Source organism: Notolepis coatsorum (genome assembly GCF_963971535.1).
Source record: "Notolepis coatsorum genome assembly, chromosome: 10".
Taxonomy (NCBI): domain Eukaryota; kingdom Metazoa; phylum Chordata; class Actinopteri; order Aulopiformes; family Paralepididae; genus Notolepis; species Notolepis coatsorum.
In genome coordinates, this window is record NC_140174.1 from 132045560 (window position 1) to 132059648 (window position 14089).

Sequence of the window (14089 nt, forward strand, 5' to 3'; positions counted from 1 at the left end):
AAAACTGTTCCACTTGCTAGCATGTTTAAACCTCTAAAACTGTTCCACTTGCTAGCATGTTTAAATGCAACTCTGCTGGATGGAAAAAGCTGGTCATCAACATACTGACTGACACACACATTTGTCCCCCTGTGGAAAGTCCCAACTTGTTGAGGGTGCGTGTGAATTACGACCCTCTGCTGCTCCACTCCTTCACCCAGAGCTGCTGGGTAATATTCACTAGGGATACACCACCCGTACCGTAGACTCTGTAGGGCCGTCAAACAGTGACCTCTAGGCAAAAGAGCCCAGTTTTTAGTATTGCACTTTGTTTGCATTTTAATTTTTTGGTCTGATGTGTGGATTGGATTTCAGTGGGTATATGGGAGGGGTTTCTACTGCTGCCCACATCACAGTGTGATAACTTGGTAAACTCCAACCCACACGTAATCCCCAAATTAAATGTAAACAAAGTGCAATACTAAAGCAGTACGTATGTACGTTGTGAGTGCAGAACGTTCAGGCTGCCGGAGGGATGGTGTGTGTGTTTCTGTATGTTTGTGTGTACACACACACACACACACACACACACACACACACACACACAACACACACACACACACACACACACACACACCTACACACACCTACACGCACGCACGCACACACACACACCTACACACACCTACACACACCTACACACACCTACACACACCTACACACACACACACCTACACCTACACACCTACACACACCTACACACACACACACACACAATTGCGCATGTTTCAAGGTTGGGGTCAGTTCATGTTTCATTTCAGTCGATCCAGTTCATGATGTGTGTACGTGTGTGTTCATTCTTTAGAAAGAACCGAGAATGAACTCGCTGTTGACGGGCAAACGCACGTCTCTTTCTGTTTACATTTTGAAATGATTGAATTGACTCATATCCCAGCTGGCATTTCTGTCCCCACAACTAGGTGTGTAAATAACCCACTTAAGGTATTTCTTTCTAGTCACTCTGTTTTAAGTTTGCACTTTGGACCCCCTTTGGAAAATGTAAACAAACTGCAATACCAAGCAAGGGCTCGTTTAACCTAGAGGTCACTGTTTGACAGCGTTACAGATTCTACCTTTAAAGTTTACGACTCAGAATCCATATTGGTGGTTAAGAAGAGCGTAATGGCGTCCCCAGTCCCACTCTAGTTCACATGGACTGCTGCTAGCAGCTGGAGAACTAATGGCTGCAGAACTCGAGAACTGTTAGGAATGTCTACAGCGTACAACATTTATCATGCCATTAGGATACAGACCCTCACCTGCACCTTGTGTATACTGTTTACTTTTACTCATAGTATAATATTCATTTTTATTTATTGCCTGTATTTATTGTAACGTATTATATCCTACTGAAGCCTGTTTCCTGGCTTCATGTTTTTTTTCTCACTCATTTCTTTTCTTCTTAATCTCTCCTAGACACAGGGAGGATGAAGCGAGTTTGGACTCGAGTCAAAACCCCCTAGTCATCCACTCTGCATGTGGAGAGTCTCAGTGCACGATATGTCAAGCGTCTGAACTAAATCACGCTGAGTTTTGGACGGCAGCGCGCCTCGGGACCGATTACGTCCCCCTGGCCTTTTAAGGCTGACGGTCTTTTTAGTGGACACGTTTTTTCTTTCTTTCTATGCTTTCATTGCTATTGTTTTGGATTAGCATGCATTGTAACGGTTGTAAGTATAATTTAGGAGAAAATTACATTCTCATTTGTGTGTGTGTGTGCTGTGTGTGTGGGTGTGTCTGTGCGCGCACGCGGAGTTCTCTGTAATGGACCTACCTCAGATTAACCTGGTCCTCTTTCTTGATCCTCCAACCACAACTGTTGCTTCCCTCAGACAAACAAAGTTGTGATTTGGAGGATGAGAACCCTTGAGAAGAAGAGCCATACTGTAATTGGGGTTCGGACAGTAAAGTCGAAACAAATCACCTGGGAGTGAAAGTGTGATGCATCACTTGAACTCAACCTCTCTGCTGTCTTTAATACTGCGTTCCATTAGAACTCGGAGGTCGGAAATTCCGACTTCCTACTAGGCCTGTCCCCGAATAAGGATTTGTATAGTCAACTTTGATTGGCCAAAATGTGTCGATAGTAGACTCCCCCCCCCCCCCCCCGAATGCAAAAGAAATATATTTGAAATATATATATATATATATATATATATATATATATATATATATATATATATTTTTTTTTTAATTATGTTTTTGGTAGATTTTTATTGTTTTTTTACTACCGGGCAGTCCGGTAGAGAGAGAGAGGATGAACGGGAGACAGAGTGGGGGGAAGACATTCGGCAAAGGACGCCGGGTCTGGGAATCGAACCGGGTCGGCCACTTCGCGACGCAGTGCGTTACATGGTTCGCCACTTGGGCACCCCATATATATATATATATATCATTCCATTTGGGCTGTGGGGGGTGCTTAATGTCTGAAGGAGTCGACTGAAGGCTTCTTGTCCTCTGCGAAAGCATGCAATTGGTCCACTGATGGATACATCTTGATATGTCTAGTGTGTTACTGTGTTCATTAGACGGGTGAAATCCTATTTCAGTGCCTCTGTGCCCGTTTTATTAGGCAGTTAGCCTCGCTGGTATGTAGGGCTGACCTTCGAAGCTTTTTTTGGCAATCGAAGCTTCGGGGCCGAGCTTCGATTTTAATTCGAAGCTTAAAAAAATAATATATATATATATATATATATATATATATATATATATATATATATATATATATATATATATATATATATATATATATATTAATTATAAAAAAAAATGTATTACATTTTATTAAATTTTTTATACAGTATCTTATGTTGTGGGACTTGTACAGCACTTTGGTAAACTGTTGTTTTTAAATGTGCTCTATAAATAAAGTGGATTGGATTAATTAATTAAGTAGCCCCTTTTGAAACAAGGTTTCACTCGGCTGCGCTGCCTGGGTGCAGTGGTGCTGCTCTCACAGCCAACGACATGACATTACATAATTATGTTGCAACCTTCGTCTATCAAGCAAACAATTATATTATATTTAATTTATAATTTATAATTATATCAGACAATGCACCTACAAAAGCAGATGATTACAATTAAATTAGCCAACTTGGTAACACATTAGTCATAGCAGCATAGGCATAGCCTTATTAATGTTTTGTGTGGCGTCGCCGTCGTGTACAACGATACTTACGTTTTTTAGGTGATTTGACAAAGTTGTTGTAGAGTTGTGATATGCCATTTTCTTCTGGCATATCTGGCACTCTGCTTTTTGGGCATTGTCTTTGCATATTTTAAAGTGTAACCACACGTCTGATGACTTCTTCGTCGACATGTCTGCTGCACATGTCCTTGTTGTTTTCAACACAGATAATCTCCACGTGCTTGTTGTAGAGAGGTGGAGTCGAGGCGCCGCTTACTTTAGTTTCATTGGAATGGAGGCGGGAAGGCGCCGCTTACTTTCGTTTCATTGGAATGGAGGCGGGAAGGCGCCGCTTACTTTCGTTTCATTGGAATGGAGGGTGGAGGCGCAAGATTTTGGAGAAAAAAAAAGAAAAAAAATTTGTCTTTTCTTTTTTCTTCAATTTTTTTTTATGTTCGAAGCTTGTGCCATCGAACGAAGCTTCGAAGCTTAGAAGTATTTAAGACAGCCCTACTGGTATGCGCGCCATTAGCGTTAGCCACGCTTCTAGCACTCTTTGCTTTTGGAAAGAATGATCCAAATATATACGTATATATTTTTTTTAAATTAAATATTATATTTTTTTATATATTTTTTGCATTTGACTAAGAGGTTGGCAGTCGACTACGGCTCCTTTCGATCGATTAGTCGACTATTGGACTAGTCGAGGTCAGCCCTACTCCCTACTAGGAAAAATCAAATAAAGCGACACGTCAACTCAGAGTTACTAGTTGCAAACTGGGGTATGATTTCTCAACCAGTTCAAGCCTCAGCTCTATTTGATGTAATTTCAACATGGCCACTAATATTGTATAAACGTTAATGTTGTTATCGGCTGTTTTAGGAGCAATATATCGTTGTAGACTGTCTGTGTGAGTTGTAGTTCATGTGATTACTAAAAAAAGTTTAGCATGAGTTTTTCCAGCTTTGTAGCTCGAACACACGTCGGTCGGAGAGGGCGCTTTTCCACTTCCACCTCCCCACCTCCAACCATAGACAAACGCAGCATAACCCCTTGAAACCTTATGACGCGTTGCTACATTGTCCCAGGTTGCTGTCTTTCAGAGGCTGTAGCACTGCAGGTTCCGTTTCTAAGTGTGCGTTGAAGACAGTTGTATCATATTAAACTAGAGATAGAGAAAATATTATAGGTATCGATTTGTAATGTTCCAAGCCCTTTTATACACACAAATCACATACATCTTCAATAATGTGAATAGACAAATTCAGCTTATTCAACTTACCTTTTTGATGTACGGTAATTGGGTTTGAAAACATCTTAAATGGATTTAGATGGTTCTTCGCCATTTGAACACTTGCAGAAATGATAGCTAGTATTGAGCCGTACTGTATTGTATCCATTCTGCAATCTGTTAATAACATTTTCATTCAATCAATCAATCTGCAGATTGCAGAATGGGTACAATACAGTACGGCTCAATACACACAATTGTTAAGGGGATGCAGACCAGAGAAAGACTTTCGTCTTGTTTACATCTGGGGTCCCCCATTTTCAATTCATAATGAATTGTAAGTAAGGGTGCAACTTGATCCGTGCAATCCATTCTTTGTGGATCTAGCCCATAGACATTGAAACGATTGGCACTTTTGACGACACACACACAGAAGGCACAGGTGAACAGAAGGCCATGCAACATTTTGGGAAATTAGCTTATTTGCCATCTACCCTAGAGTTAGACAAGCAGATACATACCCTTTTTTTCTGTGCACGCATTAGGCTTAGGGAACAGCCGCACCGTTAGCCTAGCTTAGCGTCATTCACTTGCAGTAGGTGTGCCAGTGTAGCCTAGTTCCCAACAGTCACGAAATACACTCCAAATACAACTCCAAAACGTTCCTGTAAACATGTTGTGACCTGTGTATTTACCAGGTGACATTTTTTTTTATAATTAATTAAAAGGGTATGTATCTGCTTGTCTAACTCCAGGGTAGATGGCAAATAAGTTACTTTCCCAAAAAGTTGGTGTGTTCCTTTAAACATACTGAGAGATGGCTGTGCTCAGAGAGGCTGCACTAAAACAGTTATATCAAAACAAATTATACACCGTCCTGAAGCTCCAACATTTTTCCTTATTACATTAACATTCCACAATGACCCTTTTATGACTGAATTAAAGCGTCTTTGTACTGGATCTTTACGCAATGTCCCCACAGGGACACAATACAGTTCTTCTCAGCTCGTTTAATTTAAAACATCAGGTTCTCTGACGCCTGACAGAACCACCAAACGAACTTCACCGTCCTCCATATTTCCACAACTCCAGCGCAACTCGAACTCCTCCCAACCACACCCGAGGCCACGCGTTCACTACTTATCTAGCTTCTCTGCGCCAACAGATGGAGTTTGTTACTGCATTAATTTCCTCATTCTGATTTAGTCAGAGACACCTCCAAGGCATGTGTCTGTAGAGTGTGAGCGAACACGTCTCTTTCCGGTGAAGCGTTTCCAGTCTGCAGGCTTTTCAGAACGTTTCTCTGCCTGAGAAGAAGAGGCAGTTTATTAGAGAAAGAAGACGCTGTGTGAGCTTCTCATCGCTCCACAGAGCAGGTGGTGTTTGTACGTACGTACGTTGTGAGCAGTGATGCCACTAACGCGTTACTAAGTAACGCGTTATTGTAATCTGATTACTTTTCCCCGAAAATAGTAATCTAACGCGTTAATCTTTACAAGCCAGTAATCTGATTGCAGTTACTTGTCCAAGTGGCTGTGCGTTACTATTTCGTTACTATCTCATCATAATGCAGGCGGAATGCAGTATTTTCTTTCGTTTTCGACAGTCAAAAAATACGTTTGGAGCTGTATTTCCTTGTATTGGGGGAGTGACGTCGCAGCACGTAACCTCACGTGTTGTTCCATGCTGGTGGGCGGTGGCTGTTATTGTTATTATCAGGATAGCGAGCTAGCAGGGAGACGCTGCGCGCGGCTCAGAGGAGCCTTCCCTCGCGCGGCACAGAGGAGCCACTGGTCTACTTCACGTTTGTGTCAGCTAACGCGCGGCTCAGAGGAGCCTTCCCTCGCGCGGCTCAGAGGAGCCTTCCCTCGCGCGGCTCAGAGGAGCCTTCCCTCGCGCGGCACAGAGGAGCCTTCCCTCGCGCGGCTCAGAGGAGCCTTCCCTCGCGCGGCACAGAGGAGCCTTCCCTCGCGCGGCTCAGAGGAGCCTTCCCTCGATGTTAAGCCGGGTGAAAAAAAACATTCACTATGCGCGCGGAGGAAACAAAATAATGTCTACCGCATCTGTAATCACAGCACGACCAAACGGATAGAGTGCAGGTATGTTCCACCTTTGAGTTAAACATCTTTTGCATTGCACTATTCATGAACATGGAACACCATACTGCAGTATGTAGGTTGTCAGTAGCCCACAATAATAATAATAATAATAATAATAATAATAATAATAATAATAATAATAATAATAATAATAATAATAATAATAATAATAATAATAGCATAGGAGGAGCAGTACCGTTTAATAGGCTGTTTTTTAAGATCATGAGCTTCAGATACTGGATAGGTATTCAAACATAAAGAACATTTTCTTGAAGTATAACACTCCAACCCATCAAGTGCTCCTGTGGAACGGCTTTTTAGTCTGGGAGGGTTGGTGCTCACGCCTAGAAGGAACAGACTTTCTGACAAGAGGTTTGAGAAGATTCTGTTACTGAGATATAATCACTGGTTTACTCACCCCTCTCCCCTGTTTCACTAGGAACATTAGAACCATATCTGAATAGGGCAGGCCTCAAAGGTAGGGTACATATCAGCCTACATGTGGTGTTATTGACCATTTATCTTTTGTGAAATCTATAGATCTATAGATAGGCCTACCTGCCCTATTAGTACATTTTACTCAAACTGAGTACATTTTACTCAATTTTTTTTTGTCATTCTTATGTTGTGGCAGCAGCAGGGACGACGACTTCGTAACCTAGTTACTTTCAAAGTAACTAAGTTACTCTGATAATCAAGTAATCAGTAAAGTAACTTGGATTACTTTTTAAAGGAGTAATCAGTAATCAGATTACTTTTACAAGTAATCTGCGGCATCACTGGTTGTGAGTGCAGAACCTTCAGGCTGTCTGAGGGATTGGTGTGTGTGTGTTTCTGTATGTTTGTGTGTACACACACACACACACACACACACACACACACACACACACACACACACACACACACACACACACACACACACACACACACACACACACACACACACACACACACACACACACACACACACACACACACACACACACACACACACACACACACACACACACACACACACAATTGCACATTTGTGTGTTTCAAGGTTGGGGTCAGTTCATGTTTTCATTTCAGTCGATCCAGGAGGTTTCTTCTAAATTCAAATGTTTATAAAAAATAAATGTTTGAAAGTTGATGCACCTTAAATCAAGATATACATTGTGTTCTTCCAGTGATCTTGTTAAGTCAGTATAGACAACTGTCTCTCTCTAAGCTTGAGTTCATGATGTCGTCAAGTGACATAGTTAGGAGTTGGTCCATTGACAATTCATTAGCGGCAGACTTTGTGGGCTCGTATAATTTGTATTTGCGCTGTTACACCCAAATGAGGAGTTACTTCTGGGGGCAACAGTGGCTCAGGAGGTAGAGCGGTCGTCTGGTAATCGGAAGGCTCCTGCCTCCCGGTTACATTCTGGCTCCTCCTGCAGCGTGTGTTGAGCAAGGCACTTAACCCCTAACTGCTCCTGGTTGGCACCTTGCATGGTTGCCTCTGCCGCTGCCACTGGTGTGTGCATGTCTGAGTGAATGGGTGAGAGGCATACGCTGTAGTGCACTATGGATAAAAGCACTATATAAATGCAGCCCATTTACCATTTACCAAATCACCATGGTTTACTAGTGTCCTAGGAGTTAAATCACCATGGTTACTGTCATAGTGTCCTAGTAGTTAAATCACCATGTTTACTGTCATAGTCTCCTAGGAGTTAAATCACCATGGTTACTGTCATAGTGTCCTAGTCGTTAAATCACCATGTTTACTGTCATAGTCTCCTAGGAGTTAAATCACCATGGTTACTGTCATAGTCTCCTAGGAGTTAAATCACCATGGTTACTGTCATAGTGTCCTAGGAGTTAAATCACCATGGTTACTGTCATAGTCTCCTAGGAGTTAAATCACCATGGTTACTGTCATAGTGTCCTAGTAGTTAAATCACCATGGTTACTGTCATAGTCTCCTAGGAGTTAAATCACCATGGTTACTGTCATAGTCTCCTAGGAGTTAAATCACCATGGTTACTGTCATAGTGTCCTAGGAGTTAAATCACCATGGTTACTGTCAGTCTCCTAGTAGTTAAATCACCATGTTTACTGTCATAGTCTCCTAGGAGTTAAATCACCATGGTTACTGTCATAGTGTCCTAGTATCACCATGGTTACTGTCATAGTGTCCTAGTAGTTAAATCACCATGGTTACTGTCATAGTCTCCTAGGAGTTAAATCACCATGGTTACTGTCATAGTGTCCTAGTATCACCATGGTTACTGTTATAGTGTCCTAGTAGTTAAATCACCATGGTTACTGTCATAGTCTCCTAGGAGTTAAATCACCATGGTTACTGTCATAGTCTCCTAGGAGTTAAATCACCATGGTTACTGTCATAGTCTCCTAGGAGTTAAATCACCATGGTTACTGTCATAGTCTCCTAGGAGTTAAATCACCATGGTTACTGTCATAGTGTCCTAGGAGTTAAATCACCATGGTTACTGTCATAGTGTCCTAGGAGTTAAATCACCATGGTTACTGTCATAGTGTCCTAGGAGTTAAATCACCATGGTTACTGTCATAGTCTCCTAGTAGTTAAATCACCATGGGTTCTGTCATAGTGTCCTAGTAGTTAAATCACCATGGGTTCTGTCATAGTGTCCTAGTAGTTAAATCACCATGGGTGCTGTCATAGTGTCCTAGGAGTTAAATCACCATGGTTACTGTCATAGTGTCCTAGGAGTTAAATCACCATGGTTACTGTCATAGTCTCCTAGTAGTTAAATCACCATGGGTTCTGTCATAGTGTCCTAGTAGTTAAATCACCATGGTTACTGTCATAGTGTCCTAGTAGTTAAATCACCATGGTTACTGTCATAGTGTCCTAGTAGTTAAATCACCATGGGTTCTGTCATAGTGTCCTAGTAGTTAAATCACCATGGTTACTGTCATAGTCTCCTAGGAGTTAAATATCATGAATTCAGTTTATTAGGACGAGTTTCGCTCTATGAATGAACGGAGAATGAACTTGCTGTTTACGGCAAATGCACATCTCCTTCTGTTTACATTTTGAAATGATTGAATTGACTCAGATCCCAGCTGGCATTTCTGTCTCCACGACCAGGTGTGTAAATAACCCACTCAAGGTATTTCTTTCTGGTCACTCTGTTTTAAGTCTGCACTTTGGACCCCGTCTAACCCACTCAAATGACTTGGCTCATACTTCACGTCCCTCATGTACAGTCTGAACTTAGAAAGGCAGCCTTTTTGCACCAACTTCCTGGAATTATCTCCGACATAAACTGAAAGTAGATTCTCTGCTGACCTATGGTCAGTTTAGGGCTATGATCTTAAACCTCCCTAGTACATCATGTAACTGTTTTAACAGATATTTATCATTTTTTTTTATCTTGTGTTTTGCTTGTAGTTTTATAGTTTTAACCCATTCTCCGCCAATCACGTGTTAAGGCGGGGTTCTCCGCCATCCGTTGTCTGCCAATCACACCGTAAGGCGTGTTTGAGATCAATATTTCATATTTTCGTCATGGTATTCATATTTCACCCACGGAGTCTTGGGTGATGCTGTCTGAGCCATCACAACTCTGCAACGCTTCAATACCGCCACCTGGTGGCCGATCGGCGAGTTGCCAAACTGGAAGTGCCCGTTGGAGCTCGGTCCCTCCCCTAATTTCGTCCGGCCACTCGTTTATTGTCCCGGGGCTCAATACAGACTCCGTGGATATGGATCGTTGCCATAACTCAATAATCAACATGATTTGGACGTGTATTAGTAATATACAAACCGGAAATGGATCGCATCGATCAACATCACATAATTGGGATCTGTTTGCTCCACTCGCATCGCCCAACGCTACGAGGAGACTGACGTGAGTTTCAGCGTTTTTCTTTATCATTTTCGATACAAACTGCTCTGATCAATATATCACCCATACTACATAAATCATTTAACGTCGGCCATTGAATTATAAACGACCCCCCGCCCTCCGTTCACCCGCAGATGATCAGTCATGACTGACGTTTAGGATCATGTACAGTTGACATTTTTAATATAGCATGGATCGGTATCAAACTGCATTTGATAATCTAATATATGCATTTATGCCTATATCTTACGTTCTATGAAATACTGCAGAAAACGATAAAAACATATTTATACTCTAGACGGTATTTTAGTATGAATGTGTGAATGAAAAAGTAAAACGTTCCTACATCCTGAACGATAGATAATTGATGTTGAATGGGCCATAGTAATGTCAATTTAGCAATACAATTAAAAAAGTTATAGCCCTGCAAAGAAGGTAAACATCTCCATAGACAAATAGCGCTGGCTATTATCATGGTTTAGGATGATCAACGTGGTGGCAGAGAATGGGTTCATAATAATAATAATAATTCATTTATTTTATATAGCGCTTTTCAATGACCCAAAGTCACTGACAATAGCAGGAAACAAAGAAACAGAACCACAGGGAAACGGGAAACAATATGAATACACAAGAACATAAAACCACGAGTAACAAAGAACAAATACAGGAGCCAGTAGGGGAGACAGTCGGGAAGTAAGTAAGGGAAACTGATGGGGGGGAGGGGCGTGGGATGGGCAGGAGAAGGATAGGGCAGGGGAAAAGGGGGTGGTAGGTTGGAGGAGGGTGGTTATGGGTAGGGAAGGTTGAATGCTAGGGAGAACGGGTAGGTTTTGAGTCAGGATTTGAAGGTGGAGAGTGAGGGAGAGTCTCTGATGGTCTGAGGGAGGGTGATCCAGAGTCGAGGTGCAGCACGTGAGAAAACCCGATCACCAACACGTTTTAATTTGGATGAAGGGACGATTGAGGGAAGCAGTGGAAGATGGAAGAGGAGGGTAAGGGAGAAGGAGGTCTGTCAGGTAGGGGGGGGGGGCAGGCTATGGAGGGCTTTAAAGGTGAGGAGTAGTAATTTGAACTGTATGCGAGAGTGGAGGACAGGAGTGATGTGGTCACGGGACCGGGTGTTTGTGTGCAGGCGAGCAGCAGAGTTCTGGACCATCTGGAGTCTATGGAGGCAGCGGTGAGGAGGGAGTTGCAGTAGTCTAGGCCAGTGGTTCCCAAAGTCGGGGTCGCGACCCAAAGGTGGGCCGCGAGCAGCCACGGGTGGGCCGCGAGATGATTAAAAAAAAAAAAAAAAAAAAAAATTTAATTTTTTTTATTTTTACTGAACTTAGAAGCAGGCCAGGACAGTGTTTCTAGTTGTATTCTAAAATTCTATTCTATTGTATTCTAAAATGTGACTATATGGTTTTATATTAACTTAATAAATAAACAAAAACGAAAAATCTACTTATTTCAACGAACATTTCAAACTAAATAACAGATTATGCACATAAAACGCTGAAAACAACCGAAGCAACAATAGTATTTTAATGAGGCTATTATTATTATCATTATTATTTTGCAACAAGTTAGCCCTCTCATAAATGAATAACTAACTTGAACTAACTTAATAGGATTGAAGTGATATTTGGCTTAAAAAATCAATCGCCTGGCAAAAAAAAAAAAAAAAAAAAGCCAGACGATGTGCATTGGGCCGCGGCTCTCTGACGCCTTATTTTCTGGGCCCCGGCCTGAAAAGTTTGGGAACCCCTGGTCTAGGCGAGAGGAAATGAAGGCGTGGATGAGGGATTCAGCAGCAGGGGGGAGGCAGTGTCTGTCTGATTTTGCCGACGTTGCGGAGGTGAAAGTTTGAGGTTTTGATGACTGAGCAGACGTGGGGGTCAAATGAGAGGGTGGGATCCAGGATGACGCAGAGGTTGCGAACCAGGGAGGAGGGGGTGATGGTTGAGTCATTTATAGTGAGTGTGATGGGTCCGGTTCTGCTGAGGGTGGATTTGGTGCAGATGAGGAATAGTTCTGTCTTTTCACTGTTGAGTTTGAAGAGGTTGTGGGTCAGCCAGGATTGTAATTCGGATAAGCAGGAGTCGGGACTCAATGTGACTGAGGGGTGGGTTATGGGAGGATTCTTTTTTTTGCGATTTGCTAATTGCGTCATTTCAAATTTCGATTTAAAATCGATTAATCGTTCAGCCCTACTGTGTTGTCTCACAGACTATAAACGGCACATTCTGTTGTAAAAACACTCACACACACATACACACACACACACACACACACACACACACACACACACACACACACACACACACACACACACACACACACACACACACACACACACACACACGCAGGCACACACACACGCAGGCACACACACACACACACACACACACACACACACACACACACACACGCAGGCACACACACACACACACACACACACACACACACACACACACACGCAGGCACACACACACACACACACACACACACACACACACACACACACACACACACACACACACAATTGCACATTTGTGTGTTTCAAGGTTGGGGTCAGTTCATGTTTTCATTTCAGTCGATCCAGGAGGTTTCTTCTAAATTCAAATGTTTATAAAAAATAAATTTTTGAAAGTTGATGCACCTTAAATCAAGATGTACATTGTGTTCTTCCAGTGATCTTGTTAAGTCAGTATAGACAACTGTCTCTCTCTAAGCTTGAGTTCATGATGTCGTCAAGTGACATATTTAGGAGTTGGTCCATTGACAATTCATTAGCGGCAGACTTTGTGGGCTCATATAATTTGTATTTGCGCTGTTACACCCAAATGAGGAGTTACTTCTGGGGGCAACAGTGGCTCAGGAGGTAGAGCGGTCGTCTGGTAATCGGAAGGCTCCTGCCTCCCGGTTACATTCTGGCTCCTCCTGCAGCGTGTGTTGAGCAAGGCACTTAACCCCTAACTGCTCCTGGTTGGCACCTTGCATGGTTGCCTCTGCCGCTGCCACTGGTGTGTGCATGTCTGAGTGAATGGGTGAGAGGCATACGCTGTAGTGCACTATGGATAAAAGCACTATATAAATGCAGCCCATTTACCATTTACCAAATCACCATGGTTTACTAGTGTCCTAGTAGTTAAATCACCATGGTTTACTAGTGTCCTAGTAGTTAAATCACCATGTTTACTGTCATAGTCTCCTAGGAGTTAAATCACCATGGTTACTGTCATAGTGTCCCAGGAGTTAAATCACCATGGTTTACTAGTGTCCTAGTAGTTAAATCACCATGGTTACTGTCATAGTGTCCTAGGAGTTAAATCACCATGGTTACTGTCATAGTGTCCTAGTAGTTAAATCACCATGTTTACTGTCATAGTCTCCTAGGAGTTAAATCACCATGGTTACTGTCATAGTGTCCTAGTCGTTAAATCACCATGTTTACTGTCATAGTCTCCTAGGAGTTAAATCACCATGGTTACTGTCATAGTGTCCTAGGAGTTAAATCACCATGGTTACTGTCATAGTCTCCTAGGAGTTAAATCACCATGGTTACTGTCATAGTGTCCTAGTAGTTAAATCACCATGGTTACTGTCATAGTGTCCTAGGAGTTAAATCACCATGGGTTCTGTCATAGTGTCCTAGTAGTTAAATCACCATGGTTACTGTCATAGTGTCCTAGGAGTTAAATCACCATGGTTACTGTCATAGTGTCCTAGTCGTTAAAT

The 14089-nt window shown here is 42.3% G+C and overlaps 1 protein-coding gene across 3 annotated transcripts in view; it reads left to right on the forward strand.

Moving 5' to 3' along the window:
• LOC311235953 (supervillin-like) overlaps positions 1 to 14089 on the forward strand; it is a 271644-nt gene that overhangs the window by 88761 nt on the left and 168794 nt on the right. The window contains exon 1 of one of the 3 annotated variants that reach the window (XM_084323495.1): positions 6413 to 6500. The exons of the other annotated variants lie outside the window; for them this stretch is intronic. The gene's annotated coding sequence lies outside the window, so the exon portion shown is untranslated. Of the gene's footprint in view, positions 1 to 6412; positions 6501 to 14089 lie in introns of those variants that run through there. 3 annotated transcript variants of the gene reach the window in all.